The sequence below is a fragment of the Bos javanicus genome, chromosome 24 (assembly GCF_032452875.1).
Source record: "Bos javanicus breed banteng chromosome 24, ARS-OSU_banteng_1.0, whole genome shotgun sequence".
NCBI lineage: Eukaryota > Metazoa > Chordata > Mammalia > Artiodactyla > Bovidae > Bos > Bos javanicus.
Window position 1 is genome coordinate 53,437,469 of NC_083891.1, and position 17,916 is coordinate 53,455,384.

The window sequence follows — 17,916 nt, forward strand, 5'->3', positions numbered from 1 at the left end:
GAGTTGGCACAGGATAGAGAATGGATTAGCAAAAGGAGAGAAGCAGCACACAGTCCTGAGGACTAATCCTAAAACACACCATCAAGTACAGAGTGGCCCCAAGAGCACAAGGGCCAGTCCTAGCCTGTTACTGAAGCAAGACAGTGAAAGTCACTCACTCCTTGAGACTCCTCGTGTCCAACTCCTTGCGACCCCATGGACTATACAGTCCATGGAGTTCTCCAGGCCAGGATGCTGGAGTGGGTAGCATTTCCCTTCTTCAAGAGATCTTCCCAACCCAGGGATCAAACCCACGTCTCCCACATTGCAGGCGAATTCTTTACCAGCTGAGCCACCAGGGAAGCCCAAGAATACTGGAGTGGGTAGTCTATACCTTCTCCAGGGGATCTGCCTCACCCAGCAATGAAACCAGGGTCTCCTGCATTGCAAGTGGATTCTTTACCAGCTGAGCCACCAAGGAAGCAGGACAGCCTACTCCCAAATCCCGGCTCTGGCCACTTATTCATTGTTACTTTTCTCTGCTACAGCCCCCTCATCTGTAACACTGGGATAATAGCAATACTGATCCTCTAAGGGTGCTGTGAGAATTAAGCGAGTTACTTTTGAAGATATTCAGGACAATGCAGGGTATTCAGCACTGGGTGAATTTTAGTTACTACTATTATATTACTATCATCCCTTGAGTCTGGGGTGGGATTATGGTACTTGGGAGGTTTACATCATACATCAGTGAACCCTTCAGGCACCAAGAAAAGCACAGGGTCATGATGTTTATTTGCCACATACACCAACAAAACACGCTGACTGTACTGTGACAGAGGTGGGCTTAACAAGAACACACACAAAGCGAAGTGAAAATGTCAGTCGCTCAGTCCTGTCTGACTCTCTGCGACCCCATGGACTGTAGCCCACCCGGTTCCTCTGTCCATGGGATTCTCCAGACAAGAGTACTGGAGTGGGTTGCCTGTTCCTTCTCCAGGGGATCTCCCTGACCCAGGGATGAAGCCCAGATGTCCTACATGGCAGGCAGATTCTTTACCCTCTGAGCCACCAGGGAAGCCTTGTAATACACAACCTACTGTCAATTCATCATCACAACCTGTCCTGGGGAACAGCCTCATCTTGTGGATTTCCTTCAGTCCTCGTCAGTCCTTCCTTCAGTCCGACTGAAGACAGAAGAGTCAGTGTCCCCAAAGCCTACGCCTCTCCACGTGTCCCCTGAGGAAGGCGTCCAAAACAGGAACATGTATCAACACACATCCCTGTCCATATTTCCTTTGGAAGCAGCGAACACGACATTTCCCCAGTGGGCTTCCACTTGCTCGTTTCCTTCTCTTCAGACCAAAATTGCTTCATTTTCATCTCTGCTGCTGGGGTCAAGGTTCCCGTCAACAAGCCGAACGGAAGCTGCAGCCGGCAAACAGCCGCGGAGCCACCGAGTCCCGGAAGTCAGCCCGACGTCGCCGGCGTCTGCCCTGCAGACTCTGAAGGGCCAGCTGCGCGGCGCTCAACCCCCAGGACCCCCTGCGGCCTCTGAGGACACTGGCGCGTGTCTGGAGCCGGGGGACGCTTGTTCAAGTAACAAGAGATAAAAAGAGAGAAGAAGGCCCAAGTCTAAGGTGAGGCCTGGGTTCCCTTGGAATCCAAAAGGGCTAATGGGGCTTCCCAGCACCTGCCACTGAGAAAGGCAAGTGAACTTGGAAGGAGGAGATGGCCTTGGAAGCACTTCATCGTGGAGGGCCATCCACCCCCTCCTAGGAAGGTGAGCAGGCTCTCAAAAGTTTCCCAGACCCTCTTACAAGATTGTGGGTGGGGGAGGGGTCTTCTAAACCCCCCACGGTAGAGTTAGGGCTGCTGGTTCTCTGGAAGCTGGTGAGTCACTGAGCAGAAAAGAAGCCAGGAAAGGGAGGGCCGGGGGATGCCTTTGTCCCACCATCTGTAGTAACAAGGAGCGTGCCCAGCTGTATGTGACGCGGCTTAAGCTGTCTGGCTAGCCCAGGGAACCGCCTACTAACAGCTCTAGCTAGCTAACTGGGGGAGCCCAGTGAAAAGTGAAATGTGAGGCCCTGGCCAGGAGCAGGAAAAAACCCTCTCCACAGGCCCAGCCTGACTCAGGGCGAGTCCCGACGCACTGTAACCTTCCTGCCAGGCTGAGATTGGTACTTACCAGGGAAGGGCAAGAGGCCCACTGAGTGCCTCCAGAACATTCTGGAATATATCCCCCCCTTGTTTCACCCCAAGACACAGCAGGGTACACACCACTCCAAGCCTCCCACACCCGAGTCCCCCACACAGGCCACACATGCAGCACGTGTGCTAAGAGAAAGATGGAGACGGGGAGGCCAGGCAGGCCCGAGACGTGAAGCAGTGGGGAAGAGGCCTCCAGAAGAAGCAGGGAGGCAGCAAGCAGCAGGTCTGTGCAGGGGCCAAGGTGCTAAGCCCCCTGACACACGCTCCACTAGCCTGACTTCATTTCCAAAACATAAAGATAAAATGATTAAGAATTTCAAAATGGCACCCTCTCGGGCCTTACGCTCCAATGGTGGGGCTATTCAGTACAACTGCCCTGGTCACACGTTCGGGAAGCAGGCCCGCCCTGCTGGGCAAGAGGAAGCCAGCAGCAACAGGCTGCAAGGTGGGTGCCCCCCATGGGGACTGGGAGCTGGGAAGGAAGAGGTTAAGGTTCAGGAGATCTCTCACAGCACAGGGCTTTACCAGGGGGAGATTGCCTTGAAGAGTTTTCAGATGCAAAGGGTGAGCCCTGAAAGAACCAGCTTGTGATACTCACCCTCCGAGGCATTTGAGAGCTGGGCAGAGCTGAGATGGGGCCACCCAATGGATAGGGGACACGACCTTGCTGCCTTCAATATGAAACTGTTCACAGAGTAGAGCAGTAACTTCAAACACCACATTGAAGACGGCCAGTTCTCCACCAGCAGTTATGCGAGAGAACCAGCGCTCGACACTCAGGCGCCAGAGGGAACAGCAAGGGAGAGGGGCTCGCGAGAGGGCAGACTATATAGTCCCAGTTTCCAGAATTTGCAGGGTTCGGAGGCAAAAGAGAAAGTGGGGAAGCCCTGAAACGAGGTGATTGAGGTTTTAAAAAGAACAGGAAAAAATTGAAGAACAGGAATGAGACTACGTTCATGTCCAAAAGAAACTGAAATATTAAGAGACTCCGCCCAAACTATCATTAAGGATGTCGGCTTTGCAGCAGGAAGGAGTAGCCTGACTGACACAATCTGATATTGGAAAAGTAACGTCATTGTGTGTTTACATCTGACAAGTTGAAACTGTTCGATCAAAACGATTATGCACAACCTCAGTGACTGCTCCAAGAAATGGAAAAGAGATTTTGCCCTTACTTCTAAAAGGATTTAAGTACAAATGACTTATAATATTAGTTTCAAGTGTACAACACAGTGATTCAATATCTTTATACATCATGAACAATATAAAGATACTACAATATCACCAATTATTTTCCCTGGGCTGTGCATTACCTGGCCATGACTTATTTATAACTGAAAGTCTGTATCTCTTAATCCCCTCTACCTATTCCATTCACCCCTTCCCCTTGCAACCACTAGTTCCTTCACTGTATCTATGAGTCTGGTTGTTTTATTTTTTTCATTTTAGTTGTTTCTTTTTTTTTTTTTAATGTGGATCATTCTTCTCAAAGTCTTTATTGAATTTGTTACAATATTGCTTCTGTTTTATGTTCTGGTATTGTGGCCACAGGGCATGTGGGAATCTTAGTTCCCTGACCAGGGATTGAACCTGCGCCCTCTACATCAGAAGCTCGAGTCTTAACCACTGGATGGCCAGGTAAGACCCTGTTTCTGTTTTGTTTCATTTATTCACTTTGCTTTTTAGATTCCACCTCTAAGTGAAAACATACAGTATTTGTCTTTAACAGACTCACAGATACTGGGGATCAAAAATGCAGTTTCCCTAAGTACAAATCACTGTTCCTTTCCTTGCATCTTTAGGCCACGTACCCACCATGTGACTTCCAGCCAAAAATAGATGACCTGTGTCTACTAGAATATGAAGGCTTAGGCAATTTGCAAATGACTTCCTGTTATTATCAATTTGTGCAACAATTTCAGAAAGTTTCTAATTATTTGGTTAAATTATTTCTAGGGCAAGCTGTGCCCTCATTCAGAGTGTGATTTAATTAGATGTTGTCATAGTAGGCTCAGTGAGAAATGCAAATTGCAGGTAGACTAACTTGCAGGTAGATTGGCTCATGGGGGGTTATCTGTCTAAATTACATCAAGGTTACACCTTGGCAAGAGCAGAGCTACTTAGACTGCTTGAGAGATCAGTTCAATGAAGTAAACCGTGAATAAACTGTAAATGTACCAGCTGTGACCAACTGACTGGGGAACAAGTAGTTTTCATATCTTGTAAACAAAGTGAAGGCCATGACTTGGACTTCTGATTTAGGGGAAAAAAATACAAATCCTTGAATCTCATTTGAAACCCATGTGGTCCTTCTCAAAACCACTTTTAAACTAAAACTTCAATCAGAAGGTCAATCTTTGGGAAGCCTATAGCCAGGGCAGATTACACACCACAGGTCAGACTCTGCCTGCTTCCTACTTTCGTAAATAACTTTTTGTTGGAACAGTCGCACCCGTTTATGTATTGTTTACAGCTGATTTCACACTGCAACGACAGAGTTGAACAGTTAAAAAAAAAAAACCAGCGGGCCCTTTGACCCGCTGTTGTTTTAGGATAGATTCCTAATTCCAGTCAATGAGATGTCTGAAGCAATCAGGTAAAGTGGAGGAAAGGAGGAGATGCTTCAGAGAAAATTCTAATGAAGAGACAAAAATCTCTTCTTTCTCTAGCACCGTCATCACAATATGTTCTGGGGAAACTCTGCTGCCTTCCTGTCACTAGTCTGAGGAGGAGCCAACCCAGGAAAGGGGCAGAAAAGCAGAACTGGCTCTGCAGTACAACCTCTGAAGCCCACCCTAGCTTTGGATTTTTTGTTATTAAAAGAAAATAAATGTTCTTGCTGTTGAGGCCAATTTGATTTATTCCCAGTAACTGACAAAATCCAATTAAAACTGCAGTAGAATATGGAGCCAGTATGAATGCAGTTTTAGTAGGGTTAAGGATAACTAGAGTTTTGGAGAAATTACTTCCCCCCAAGTAAAAACTGAGTAGCCAAACTCTGTTTCCCTAAAATAAACTTCTCACCCACTGTGACACAATGAACTACTATCCAGCAGAGGATGAGTAATTTGAACATTTCATTCAGAAACAATTTGGGGGTGTTCTTGTATTACAACAGAAACAAAAGTATTTTCAAAACACAAAGACACTTTTTGTCATTAGCTATTTTAACACGGCAAACACACATAATGCTATGTTTGCTGAGTTTTGAATAAATGGCAAAGCATTTTCTTACACTCCAGGCCTCAATGCTAAAGAAACCCCAAGCTAGTAACACTTTTACAGAGAAGGCAATGGCAACCCACTCCAGTACTCTTGCCTGGAAAATCCCATGGACAGAGGACCCTGGTAGGCTGCACTCCATGGGGTCACGAAGAGTCAGACACGACTGAGCGACTTCACTTTCACTCATTGGAGAAGGAAATGGCAACCCACTCCAGTATTCTTGCCTAGAGAATCCCAGGGACCGCAGAGCCTGGTGGGCTGCCGTCTATGGGGTTGCAGAGAGTCAGACACGACTGAAGCGACTTAGCAGCAGCAGCAGCAGTAGCACTTTTGAGACTAAGGAAGAGACAGAGAAGTTGCCAGCATGTGGCTAAGAAACGGTGGCATCCACAAGGTCAAACTCTAAACATCTTAGAAGCAAAGAATCCCAGTCATGGAGGGACCAGGGGAAGGAACCCTCTCCAATCGCTTCTTCAGCCACAACAGACTGTCCCATTTCCTGTACTCAGATGCCTCCCTTCAAAGGGGTTCACTCCATCCCAAGGCTAAACACACCACGTGTTCAGACACCGAAGTTCACCACAGCTGAACTCCATAACTTTGGAAATGTCTCTCTCTTTAAACATCCTCACAAGGCTCAGATAAAGTCTTCTCCCACCCTCTCATTTTCCAACGATAATTCACCATCATTTTAGTTAACAGACAGAGGTTCAGTTGGGAAATTCACTACATGACGTCTGCGTTCAACCACTTCACTGAACAAGCCCAATCCATGGAATCATCAAGCAACTTAATCTTTCTCTGTCCCTTAAAATGTGCTCCATAGGACAGTACTGCCCTTGACAAAAATGAAAGTTGGCCCTATGAATTCTCTGGTTTCTTCTGGGTCATTACATTGAGAAACTGAATCATATACATTATGTATGTAAAATAGACAACGAGTGGGAAGTTGTTGTATAACACAGAGCTCAACCCGGTGCTCTGGGACAGCCTAGAGGGGTGGGATGGGGTGGGGGGAGGGGACATGTGGATACGTACGGCTGATTCATGTTGCTGGATGGCAGAAACCAACACACCATTGTAAAGCAATTATCCTCCAATTAAAAGTAATTTTGTTTTTAAAGTCCAAACACTTGACTTGAGAAAAGGCAGTTCCAATTTGGTAATTCAAGTACTCAGTCCCATAACATGATCAAAACTCGGTCTTGATATAAAGTCGAAGCATCTTAAATACTTTGTCGCCAATGAGAAGCTGCTTCTTTTCTTTTCCAGCCTAACCTTCCACCTCCCTCTACAACTTTGCTAATGGTGGTTTTCAACTCCTCCAGAGTTAAAGTGAGGAAAGAACAGACCAGGAAAGTTCCAGCCTGAAATACTGTCATGAGCAGATATTACCACTATGCAAGGGCAGCTGGCAAATACATGTGTTAGGTCTCTAGATGGTCTACTTAGAGCCCCTAAGGGTCCCCTTAGACTTCAGAAAACAGACTAAGCACAACTTATACCTCTCCAAAGGTTTTAGATAGACTTGTTCTCCTTATAGGATCAAATCAGCAGTTCTCGTCACCACCAACATACTCCCAGAAAGCCATGTCTGATATTCAATCCCTACCCTTTTATTATGCCCTCTATGTGAGTCAGGTCATTAGGAGTCATAGTTCCTCCACTTCACACCCATTAGGATGTCTACTACAAAAACAAAAAGAAAACAAAAAATAACAAGTGCTGGCGAGGATGTGGAAAAATTAAAATCCATGTGCACTGTTATTCGGAAGTACAAAATGAAGTTTTATGGCAGAGTAGGATGCTTCCTTGAATAATTAAAAACAGAACTGCCATGTGATCCAGGAATTCCACTTCCACTAAACCCCAAAGAGTCAAACGCAATTTCCCAAACACATATTTATACATCCACGTTCATAGCAGCATGATTCACAATAGCCAAAAGGTGGATACAACCCAAGTGTCCATCAACAGATACATGGATTTTAAAATGTGGTATATACAGCCAAGGAAGTATTAATTAACCTAGACAAGGAAGGAAATTCTGACACGTGCCACAACATAGCGGAACCTTAAGAACATTACACAAAATAAAATAAGCCAGTCACAAAAAGACAAGTACCGTATGATTCTACTTGCATGAGGTACTTAGAAAAGAAATTCATAGAAATAGAAGGATGGTTTCCAGGGACTGAGCGGAGGGAAGGAGGAGGATGTATTGTTTAAAGGGTACAGAGCTTCAACTTGGGAAGATGAAAAAGTTCCGGAGATGGATGGTGGTGATGCTCTACAACCACATGAAAGTATTTATTACCAACTGTACACCTAGACGGAGAAGGCAATGACCTTCAAGAATGCTGAACCCCACCCCAGTACTCTCGCCTGGAAAATCCCATGGACAGAAGAGCCTGGTGGGCTGAAGTCCATGGAGTCACTAAGAGTCGGACATGACTGAGCAACTTCACTTTGACTTTTCACTTTCATGCATTGGAGAAGGAAATGGCAACCCACTCCAGTGTTCTTGCCTGGAGAATCCCAGGGACGGCGGAGCCTGGTGGGCTGCCGTCTATGGGGTCGCACAGAGTCGGACACGACTGAAGTGACTTAGCAGCAGCAGTACCCCTAGAAAGACTAGGATGGTAAATTTCATATTATGTATATTTTGCCACAATTAAAATTTTAAAATAAAAAAAGTTTTGATTCTTTCTGTTACCATCTTCTTTGTAAATATAATTTATATTCCAGTCTCAGCTAAAACCCCCATGTTAACATCTTACCATATAGTCACCAACCACAGAGTACATTCTGATTTCATAAATATTAAAATGTGAAAAAGTGACTTCTCTTAGAATCAGCAAGATGTGATATTCAGGATTTCAGGCACATCAACCACAGCTCCAGAAGTATTACTAAACCTTGGTGGCCAGTATACTGCTGAACCCATCACCTCAGGATTGTTCTAGCAAAGTACAAGACATTTTTCTTTGAAAGCATTTTCTGAGCTCCAATTCTCACCAGGCTGATTTAGAAAATTAACTTGTCTCTCTGGCACCACTTCTGAATTAAAATTTATGTTCCCAGTCTCTTTGACCCACACCCACTCACTCTGTCACACCAAAGAGAGGATTTTTATGCTCTAGCACTATTTTCACACTTGGAATTCAAAATAGCATCATCTAACGTTTCCAATTACAGAAAACTTACCACAAGCAAAACCAAGAATAATCACATGCTTGCCCTGAAACAACACTGGAGCTGATTCAAAATCACCTGGTCTCATTATTTTCACCCTTGTCCTCAAATGAAATAGGAGGCACCAACACAACTCAAGGAAATCCTTGAGGGGAAAATTGTAAATCACTCATATTATGACAAGGAAAGATTTACAGGTGTAATAGAAAAGCATAAATTTAGCAAGTGCAAGATTAAAACATAGTATTCCGAAGTGCACTTAGCATTAAATTCTGAGTTCAACTGCATACAAGTACGTAGAAATTGTTGACTCTAAAGAGATTCAATGAGTTAGCAATAACAGCCAGAATACCAGTTTTACATCATACCCACAGCAGGAAAATAGTAATCAATACACATTACCAATCATGCATGGTCCACAGTCCTTCACGGGGGAGAGTGTAATGGGAAATTAAGAATATGCAGAGTACAGCTTAGCAGTTAAGAAAGCCAAGCTCATTTTGTGAAACTCCCTGGATTCAAATTTCAGCTCTGCCACTTATCAGCTCCAAAACCTTTAATGAGATTCTAAATCCTTCTGTCTCTTCATCTGTAAAATGGAAATAAAAATGACACTTCATTAATAGCGAGGATGGGAAAAGTCAAGAAAATAATGCAGCTAAAATACTAAGCACGTTGCCAAGTGTATAGAAACGTCTCAGTATTTTTTATGTAACAGAGGAAAATATAAAGTATTCAACAGCAGACGTTTAGAAGAAATTTAGAATTGATTTAGCTAGAACTTTTTAACTGGAAGATAATTGCTTTACGATGTTGTGTTAGTTTCTGCTGCATGACAACAGTGCAGCTGTAAGCACACACATAGCCCTCCTCCTCGAGCCGCCCTCCCACACCCCCACTCCCACCTCTAGGTCATCACAGAGCACCAGGCTGAGCTGGTTCCACTAGCTGGCTGCTTTCCACATGGTAGTGTGTATACATCAATGCTACCCTCTCAATTCATCCCATCCTCTCCTTCCCCCACTGCGTCCACAAGTTCATCCTCTGCATCTCTACTCTTGCCCTGCCAATAGGTTCATCAGGACCATTTTTATCTAGGATTTTTGATTCAGATTTGTTATCAACACTGCTGGAGTAATCTCCAATTAACAGTGAAAGCCACTCAGTCGTGTCAGACTCTTTGCGACCCCATGGACTATACAGTCCATGGAATTCTCCAGGCCAGAATACTGGAGTGGGTAGCCTTTCCCTTCTCCAGGGGATCTTCCTGATCCCAGGGATCGAACCCAGGTCCCCCACATTGCGGGCGGATTCTTTACCAGCTGAGCCACAAGGGAAGCCCAAGAATACTGGAATGGGTAGCCTGTCCATTCTCCAGCAGACCTTCCTAACCCAGGAATCGAACTGGGGTCTCCTGCATTGCAGGCGGATTCTTTACCAACTGAGCTATCAGGGAAGCCCTCCCCAATTAACAGGCAGATAGGTAATCCACAGCCGTGGTTCACCAACTTCAGTGATCAGAATTACTGGGACAGTGTGTTAAAACCCAGGTTGCCGGGTCTGCTCCCAGAATCTCTGATTTGGTAGGTGTGGAGTACGCCTGAAAATGTGCATTTCTAACAAGTTCCCAGGTGATCCTGATGCTGCTGGTTTGGTAACCACACTTGGAGAACCACTGGTCTACACTCTGCTAACCCCCACGACTACCACCATCTCCCTTTTCAGCTTTACCTTTAATACTCCTTCTGACCTCAAGGACTAACCTGAGTGCCTCATTCTAAAGACAGGCTGCCAATCTGTTCTGATGGCTGATATGTCATCCAAACAGAACTACTCAAAAAGTTCAGCCACCTTCAAGGCTTCACCATATCTGAGTCCTGAGCCCAAGGACCATTAGGACTGATCCCACCAAATCCTAGGCTTCCCTTGTAGTTCAGAATTTGCTTGCAGTGCAGGAGACTCGGGTCCAATTCCTGTGTCGGGAAGATCCCGAGAAGGAAATGGCTGCCTACTCCAGTGTTCTTGACTGGAGAATTCCATGGACAGAGGAGCCTGGCGGGCTATAGTCCATGGGGTCTCAAGAGTCAGACACGACTTAGTGACTAAACCACCACCACCAAATCCTATGCAAGTGTCCCTTAAAGCTGTAGAGAATCTTCACATGCCTGGGAACCAAGAAGGCAGAGCCCATATGTAACTTCCTTCTGCCCGGGTCTCTGGTACCTTCCACCTCCAGAGTCTACACCATCTGCACACCTGCACTGAGTTAGCCAGCAGATGAACAAGACCTGATTTTCTAGCGTCTTACTAAACTGCTCCCAGGTGTTTTCATTTACAGTCACAACAGCACAGTTCACATGCACACACAGATGCAACAAATAACACCAGTAAGTGATGCGTGGCTGGCGGAACGACCCTAAGGGTGATGTTCATCAATGACACCTTTGAAACAGGATTGCCACCTGCTCCTCTCGGTCTCTTCCATCTATCACTGCCTTTATACTTTGAGTTATCTTTAAATATATTCTGTAATAATACTGAGTTCAGGACAGCAGCCCATTTTAACTTTTTATCCATTCCAAACAGCATAAGCACATTTTTTTAACGCAGGAAACATTTTAGTTGCCTAACCCAAGCAGTTGTTTTTCAATAGAAAATCCTATTGGAAACTCCCAATTTGATTTCTATCAGTGCCTGCACTATAAACCCTTCCAACCACCAAGGTCAAAAGACACCCGCACCCTAGAACCAAACTGGCTTCAGCTGTCTCTGATACTGATTAACTAGCTCACACTGATGCCAGTACGCCTGAGCCCACCTCCTGCCTCTTTTGCTCAAACTGAACCTTGAGAAATTTGAAATCCATCTGAATCTGTCTTGTGTTTCCCACCTGCCAGTGGATTCCATATCTAGTGTTCTCCAATGCTCTTGTTAAAACGTGGACCCTTCCCTTCAGAAAGCACTCCAATAATTCCAAGACTAGGCTGGATCACTGTAAACAGGCATAAAACCAAAGCTACACAAATTCCCCTCAGGTAATCAGTTTCATAAAAAAAAAAAAAAAAATAGCAGACTGAAATTACCCCCACCCTTCTATCCTGCCAGTGTTAAAAGTCTTTGTTTTTTTTTTAATTTCATTTTATTTTTAAACTTTACATAATTGTGTTAGTTTTGCCAAATATCAAAATGAATCCACCACAGGTATACATGTGTTCCCCATCCTGAACCCTCCTCCCTCCTCCCTCCCCATACCATCCCTCTGGGTCATCCCAGTAAGAGAAGTATTATTTCTAAGGGCTTCCCTGGTGCCTCCATGGTAAAGAACCTGCCTGCCCATGCGAGACCCAGCTCTAATCTTTGGGTCAGAAAGATCCCCTGGAGAAGGAAATGGAACCCACTCCAGTATTCTTGACTGGGAAATCCCCTGGATAGAGGAGCCTGGTGGGCTACAGTCCAGAGAGTCACAGAGATAGACAGGACTGAGCGACGAAACAACAAAAATATCATTTCTAAAGGAATACATCAATAATTTTATAATATAAGCAGATATTAAATCTGGATCCATTCAAATCCATAATCTAAGAACCTGTCATTGTCCCCTTGCCACTGAATTTCAGACCTGTTTATTTTTATAATAACCATTCAACAGATACTGTCCAAAGTTGATAAATCAATACACAGAAATACACAAGTTAGAGTTACAGTGGTAACCAGCAAAAGAACAAAACTGAAACCTATTCAAAGGGGTCACTTACAGGGAATTTCATTTAAAAAACGGTAATAGGTCAGGAAAAAGGTTTTGCTTTATATTTTACATCTTTCTGCAACATTCATGGTTATTATCATATGCATATATTATCTCCATAATTGTAAGAAATATAAAATAAGTAAATAACATCCTCATTTACAAGTGACTAGTGAAATGATCTAAGTTGACGCATGCATGTTGGTCTGCAACCACAAGAGCTTCCTGGATAAACTCTGAAACTGGTCCTCAGGACACGGAGGGTAGAAAGAAACCAAAGAAAGAGATGGATCACTCCAGATAGGTGGGGGGGCAGGTTTGATAAGAAAAGGAATTTACTTACGAGGCTTGTTTTAGGTGGCTGCCAGTCCAGTAGATCTTCATAGCCTCCTGCCAGAATCTCAGGTTTCCACAAAGGCCTCCGTGGGGTTCAGGCACGAATGCAGTTCAGAGTCTTAACGACACACTGCTCTCTCTGGGTTGCGAACTTGAAAGTGGCTCCCAAGATGGAAACCCTGGGCAGAGTGTATATTTCACGGAAGAGGGAGGGGCAAGGAGCCTCCTATTTCCAGGGTCAACAGATGGTTGTGGTTAAACCCTCTCAGTGGCCTCCTCCAACAGCCTCATGCAGATATGAAAAGGGATAAATAAAGCATGATAGGTATATAATGATACATAAAGGAACTTTGGAATGCCGCTAATTTTTTTTTTTTTTTAATGGTTGCAATAGGCAAACAGTGTAGCCTGATCAGGGGCTTCCCTGGTAGCTCAACTGGTAAAGAATCTGCCAGCAATGCAGGGGACCCCAGTTTGATTCCTGGGTTGGGAAGACCCCCTGGAAAAGCGCATGGCAACCCACTCCAGTATTCTTACCTGGTGAATCCCATGGAGAGAAGAGCCTGGTGGGCTACAGTCCACGGACCCGAAGAGTCAGACACGACTGAGTGACTAAGCACAGCACAGCATAGCCTGATCAGACTCAAGTAAAAATTACACACATGCATGCACAGAGAAAGAGACTTACATAAGCGTAGAGAAACATGGGTAACACATCAAGCTATTAGATTTAAAATATGGAGAAAGTCTTATTTCCCATGCTCTTGTAATTTTTGAGCTTCACATGGTGAGCATATATCACCTTTGCAACTTGAAAGATAAGGTTCTTTGTTAAAGGTGTATTTTATTAACTTATTTATGGCTGCACTGGATCTTCTCTTCTGCATGCAGGCTTTTTCTAGCTGCAGGAAGCAGGGGCTATTTTCTAGTTGTGGGGCACAGGCTTCTCATTGCAGCGGTTTCTCTTGTTGCAGAGAGCAGGCCCTAGAGCACAGGCTCAGTAGTCGTGGCACTGGGGTTTTGATGTTCTGCAGCTTGTGGGATCTTCCCTGATCAGGGATTGAACCCAAGTCTCCTGCGTTGGCAGGAGGATTCTTTACCACTGAGCCACCAGGGAACCCCAAGATAAGATTCTTTAAAATAACATGCATACATGTGTGCTTTTTGAGACCTAGAAAATATAAAGCAGTGGGCTTAAATTGTATTTGTAAATTCATGGACCCTTGCAGAGAAAGAATCTTAATGCCTTGTTCAGAATCACCCTGCTGAAAAGTGTCAGAACCAGGTTTAGACAACAGGCATCCTGGAACAGGAGAAAGACCAGTGCATTAAACTTTCCAAGTTTTTCTAACAAATTAACCTGTAACTATTGTGCCTTCTCTGATTCCTTTATCAAATACTGTCTTTATTCGAGCTACTATAACAAAATGCCATAGACTGTGTAGCCTAAACAACCAGCATTTACAGTTTAGCTTCGAACAACACTCATACAGGTTTAAACTGTATGAGACCACATTTTTGTGGCTTTTTTACCAATAAATATCTTGGAAAAACTTGTAGAGATTTGTGACAACTTGAAAAACTTGCTAAGCCATGAAGTTGAGAAATATAAAAAAACTATGTCATGAAAGCATAAAATATATGTAGGTATACATATAACACACAAAATATGTTCACTGACTGTGTTATTTTTAAGGCTTCTGGTCAACAGTAGGCTATTAATGGTTAAGTTTGGGAAAGTCAAAAGTTATACATAGATTTTTGACTGTGCGGGTGATCAGTGCCTTTAACTCCCAAGTTGTTCAAGGGTCAGCTGTATTCCTTCTAGCTTTGGAGGCTGTGAAGTCTGAGATCAGGGTGCCATCATACAGGAATCTGATGAAGACCTTCCTTCAGGTCTGCAGATGGCGGGCTGCCTTCCTGCTGCATCCCCCCGTGGGGTGGGCGGGAGGTGGGCAGGCAGACAGAGCCCTGGGCTCTTCCTCTTCTTATAAAGGACACCAGGTGGTGCTCGTGGTAAAGAACCCACCTGCCAACGCAGCAGATGTAAGCGATGTGGGTTGGATCCCTGGGTGGTGAAGATCCCCTGCAGCAGGAAATGGTAACTCACTCCAGCATTCTTGCCTGGAGAACCCCATGGACAGACGAGCCTGGCAGGCTACAGTGCATAGGATTGCAAAGAACTGGACACTAAGACTTAGCACGCACACAATCCCACCATGGGACACCACTTTCATGACTTCATAAAAATCCAATTACCTCCCAAAGATCCCACCTCTAAATATTGCATCGGGGCTTGGGGCTTCAACACGTGAATTTGAGGCAGACACCAAACATTCGGTTCATAGTCAATATGTTCTAACAGAAACAATAGGCAGGACCAGGCACCATCCATTTTCAGTTCAGTTCAGTTCAGTCACTCAGTCGTGTCCGACTCTTTGCGACCCCATGGATTGCAGCACGCCAGGCTTCCCTGTCCATCACCAACTCCTGGAGTTTGCCCAAACTCATGTCCATCGAGTCGGTGATGCCATCCAACCATCTCATCCTCTGTGGTCCCCTTCTCCTCCTGTCTTCAATCTTTCCCAGCATCAGGGTCTTTTCAAATGAGTCAGTTCTTCACATCAGGTGACCAAAGTATTGGAGTTTCAGCTTCAACATCAGTCCTTCCAATGAACATTCAGGACTGATTTCCTTTAGGAAACCATCCACTTTACCGATGAATAAACCAACATCCAAAGAGAACAGAGATTCCCCGCCAAGCCATGCAGCTGTCAATCAACAGAACCCACAACCCCAGAGGTCAGTTCACCTTTGGTTGAATCTTGCTCAACTACTATAGTGTAAAAGTAAATTTCCTTTAAAAACAGAATACTGGGGCTTCCCTGCCAGTCTAATGGTTAAGGTTCTCTGCAGGGGGCGTGGATTCGATTCCCTGGTCAGGGAACTTACAAGATCTTGCATGCTGTGCTGTGTCACCAAAAAAAAAAAATCAGAATATTACCCTTCTCCTGTAACATTATCCTTTCCTCAAAAAAAAAAAAAAAACTTTTAATGAACCTTGAAGGAGAGCTTTCCACACAGCCACTGGTAATTAAAAAGGAATACTTCTTTATAAGCAAGAGCAGGAGAAGGCTTATTAAGCCTTGATTTGCTCACAAATGAGCTCATTGTAACAGTGCTGTATCACTAGCCATGTCGAAACCAGCAATCTGTCATCCAAGGCAGTCTGATTAAATAGTAAATCTGACAAAGGCCCCATCACACTCAGAGCCCACCGCATTGCCTTACAAGCAGCCTTCAAAGGCTATCTGACCTCACAGGGTCCTGAAGAAAACAGAAGTGGCTCCTACAGTGTAGCCACCTTCCTCACAAGAGCCAGCGATGCAAACGAATTGGTCCATGTTGAAGATGGGGGACCCACTCTGCAGGAAAAGTCCATCCCCACATACGCCACCCACTCTCTCCTGTTTCATCTTCCCTCCCTGTTCGGGGGCTGTTATGCTGAACCAGAACCTTCTTGCAGGTCAGCCTTCTTGGCCTTCTCATTTCCTCCTCTTGATTTAGGTTGGTGAAATATAGTGATGAGACTGGGGAAGGGGCGACACTGAAAGCCAACAAGGGCCTTGAATCCAAATCACACGCTGTGACCCAGCTTTAAGAGAAACGTCCTGTTGGAGATTTGGGAATCCACTGTGAGAAAATGTCTCATCCACTCCCTGTGTGTACCAAATATCCATACAAGAGGTGACAGACCATCTTTGCCCCCATGGGACTTTGCTGTCCTTTGCTGTAATTGTCTCCCTTAGGAACTCATTGAGAGAAAGAACTAGCTGCTGGGCAGGACCAGGAAATTCCTAAATTCTTAGCCATAGTCCTATCATAGTACCACAGAAACCCACCATATAATTTCCAGCATCAAATATTAATTTGTCCTTTTTAATCATTATCTGGTTAGCTCTTATAATAGACCCCCTAAAGTAGGTATTAGTATCCCCCCCATTTTATGGATGGGGAAACTGAGGCACAAGAACCTGAGTATATGACCAAGTTCAGCAGCTAACGAATGCTGAAAGTGGATTCAACACCAAATCTGACTGAACAAGTACAGGAAGCCACCTGCAAGCTCCAGCCAGACACATCCCTGCATCCCCTCAGCCTGTTTTTCAGTGCTCACACTGCCTTACGTTCCTTACACACTCCATATCACTGAGCTCTCTCCTGTCAAAATGGGCACTGATTTCCCTAGAATGAATGCAGCCTCTTCATGACATGCCACCAGTGGCCACTAAGTCAGTCCACAACTCATAACAGACCTGTAATAGCCACCCGAGGAAAGGAGGGGAAAAAGCAAAGATTCTAAGGAACAGAGCAACGTTCTAAAACCAGGACTTCTTAAGCACCTCCTCTGTGGTAGGCCTGTATGTATGCCAGCTCTCATTTGGGTGGTTTGCAGCAAAATTCTTAAAGCTCTGGTGGATATAACAGGGATCCGGGGGTAGAGGAGCCATGAGAAGGGCTGGCTGCGCCTCAGATAAAACCACTTTTGAAAGAAATAATGCAAAACCACAGCCAGAAAGCTCAGACACGAGAGCCAGGCCTCCTGATTCAGAGCTGGAGGACAGCTCTACGCGAGTCCTCTAGGAACTCATTGAATGGTTGAGAGTAATTTCAGCTGATGTTAATGACGGAGAATGGCAGGAGGGAATGTGCACTTTGAGGAGAGCCCCCAGAAGAGAGACACATTCTGGTGGGGATGAGTCAGCCAGTTTCTCTCCCTTCCCAACAGCTATACCAACTGCTCAAGGGTCTACTCTAGCGCCTTCTTATCGTCACAAGACCAAGTTTTTCTGAAACCTCCATTATCTGAACGTATCCAGTGAACTGACATATCTTCCTGCATTTGTTGTTGTTGTGTCAGTCGCGTCCAACTCTTTGCGACCCCATGGACCGTAGCCTGCCCGGCTCCTCTGTCCAAGGGATTTCACAGGCAAACATACTGGAGTGGGTTGCCATTTCCTTCTCCAGGGGATCTACCAGGCACAGGGATCGATCTCTGGTCTCCTGCATGGGCAGGCAGATTCTTTACCACTGAGCCACCTGGAAAGTCCATCTTCTTCCCTTGCATTCATACAAATCTGTTCACTAGCTTGCTGCTGAGTATATATATGTCTGTCCACCTTGCTCTGACTTGCCTGCTGTGCTGAGAGTCTCTAAATTACTAT

The 17,916-nt window shown here is 45.0% G+C and overlaps 1 long non-coding RNA gene across 1 annotated transcript in view; it reads left to right on the top strand.

The window, feature by feature from the left end:
* Positions 1 to 1,304: 1,304 nt before the first annotated feature.
* The window catches only part of LOC133237758 (uncharacterized), a 41,840-nt gene continuing 25,228 nt past the window's right edge, over positions 1,305 to 17,916 (top strand). Inside the window, exons 1-2 of the long non-coding RNA XR_009733333.1 lie at positions 1,305 to 1,762; positions 3,742 to 3,828. This is a non-coding gene — a long non-coding RNA (uncharacterized LOC133237758). The remainder of the gene's footprint in view (positions 1,763 to 3,741; positions 3,829 to 17,916) is intronic.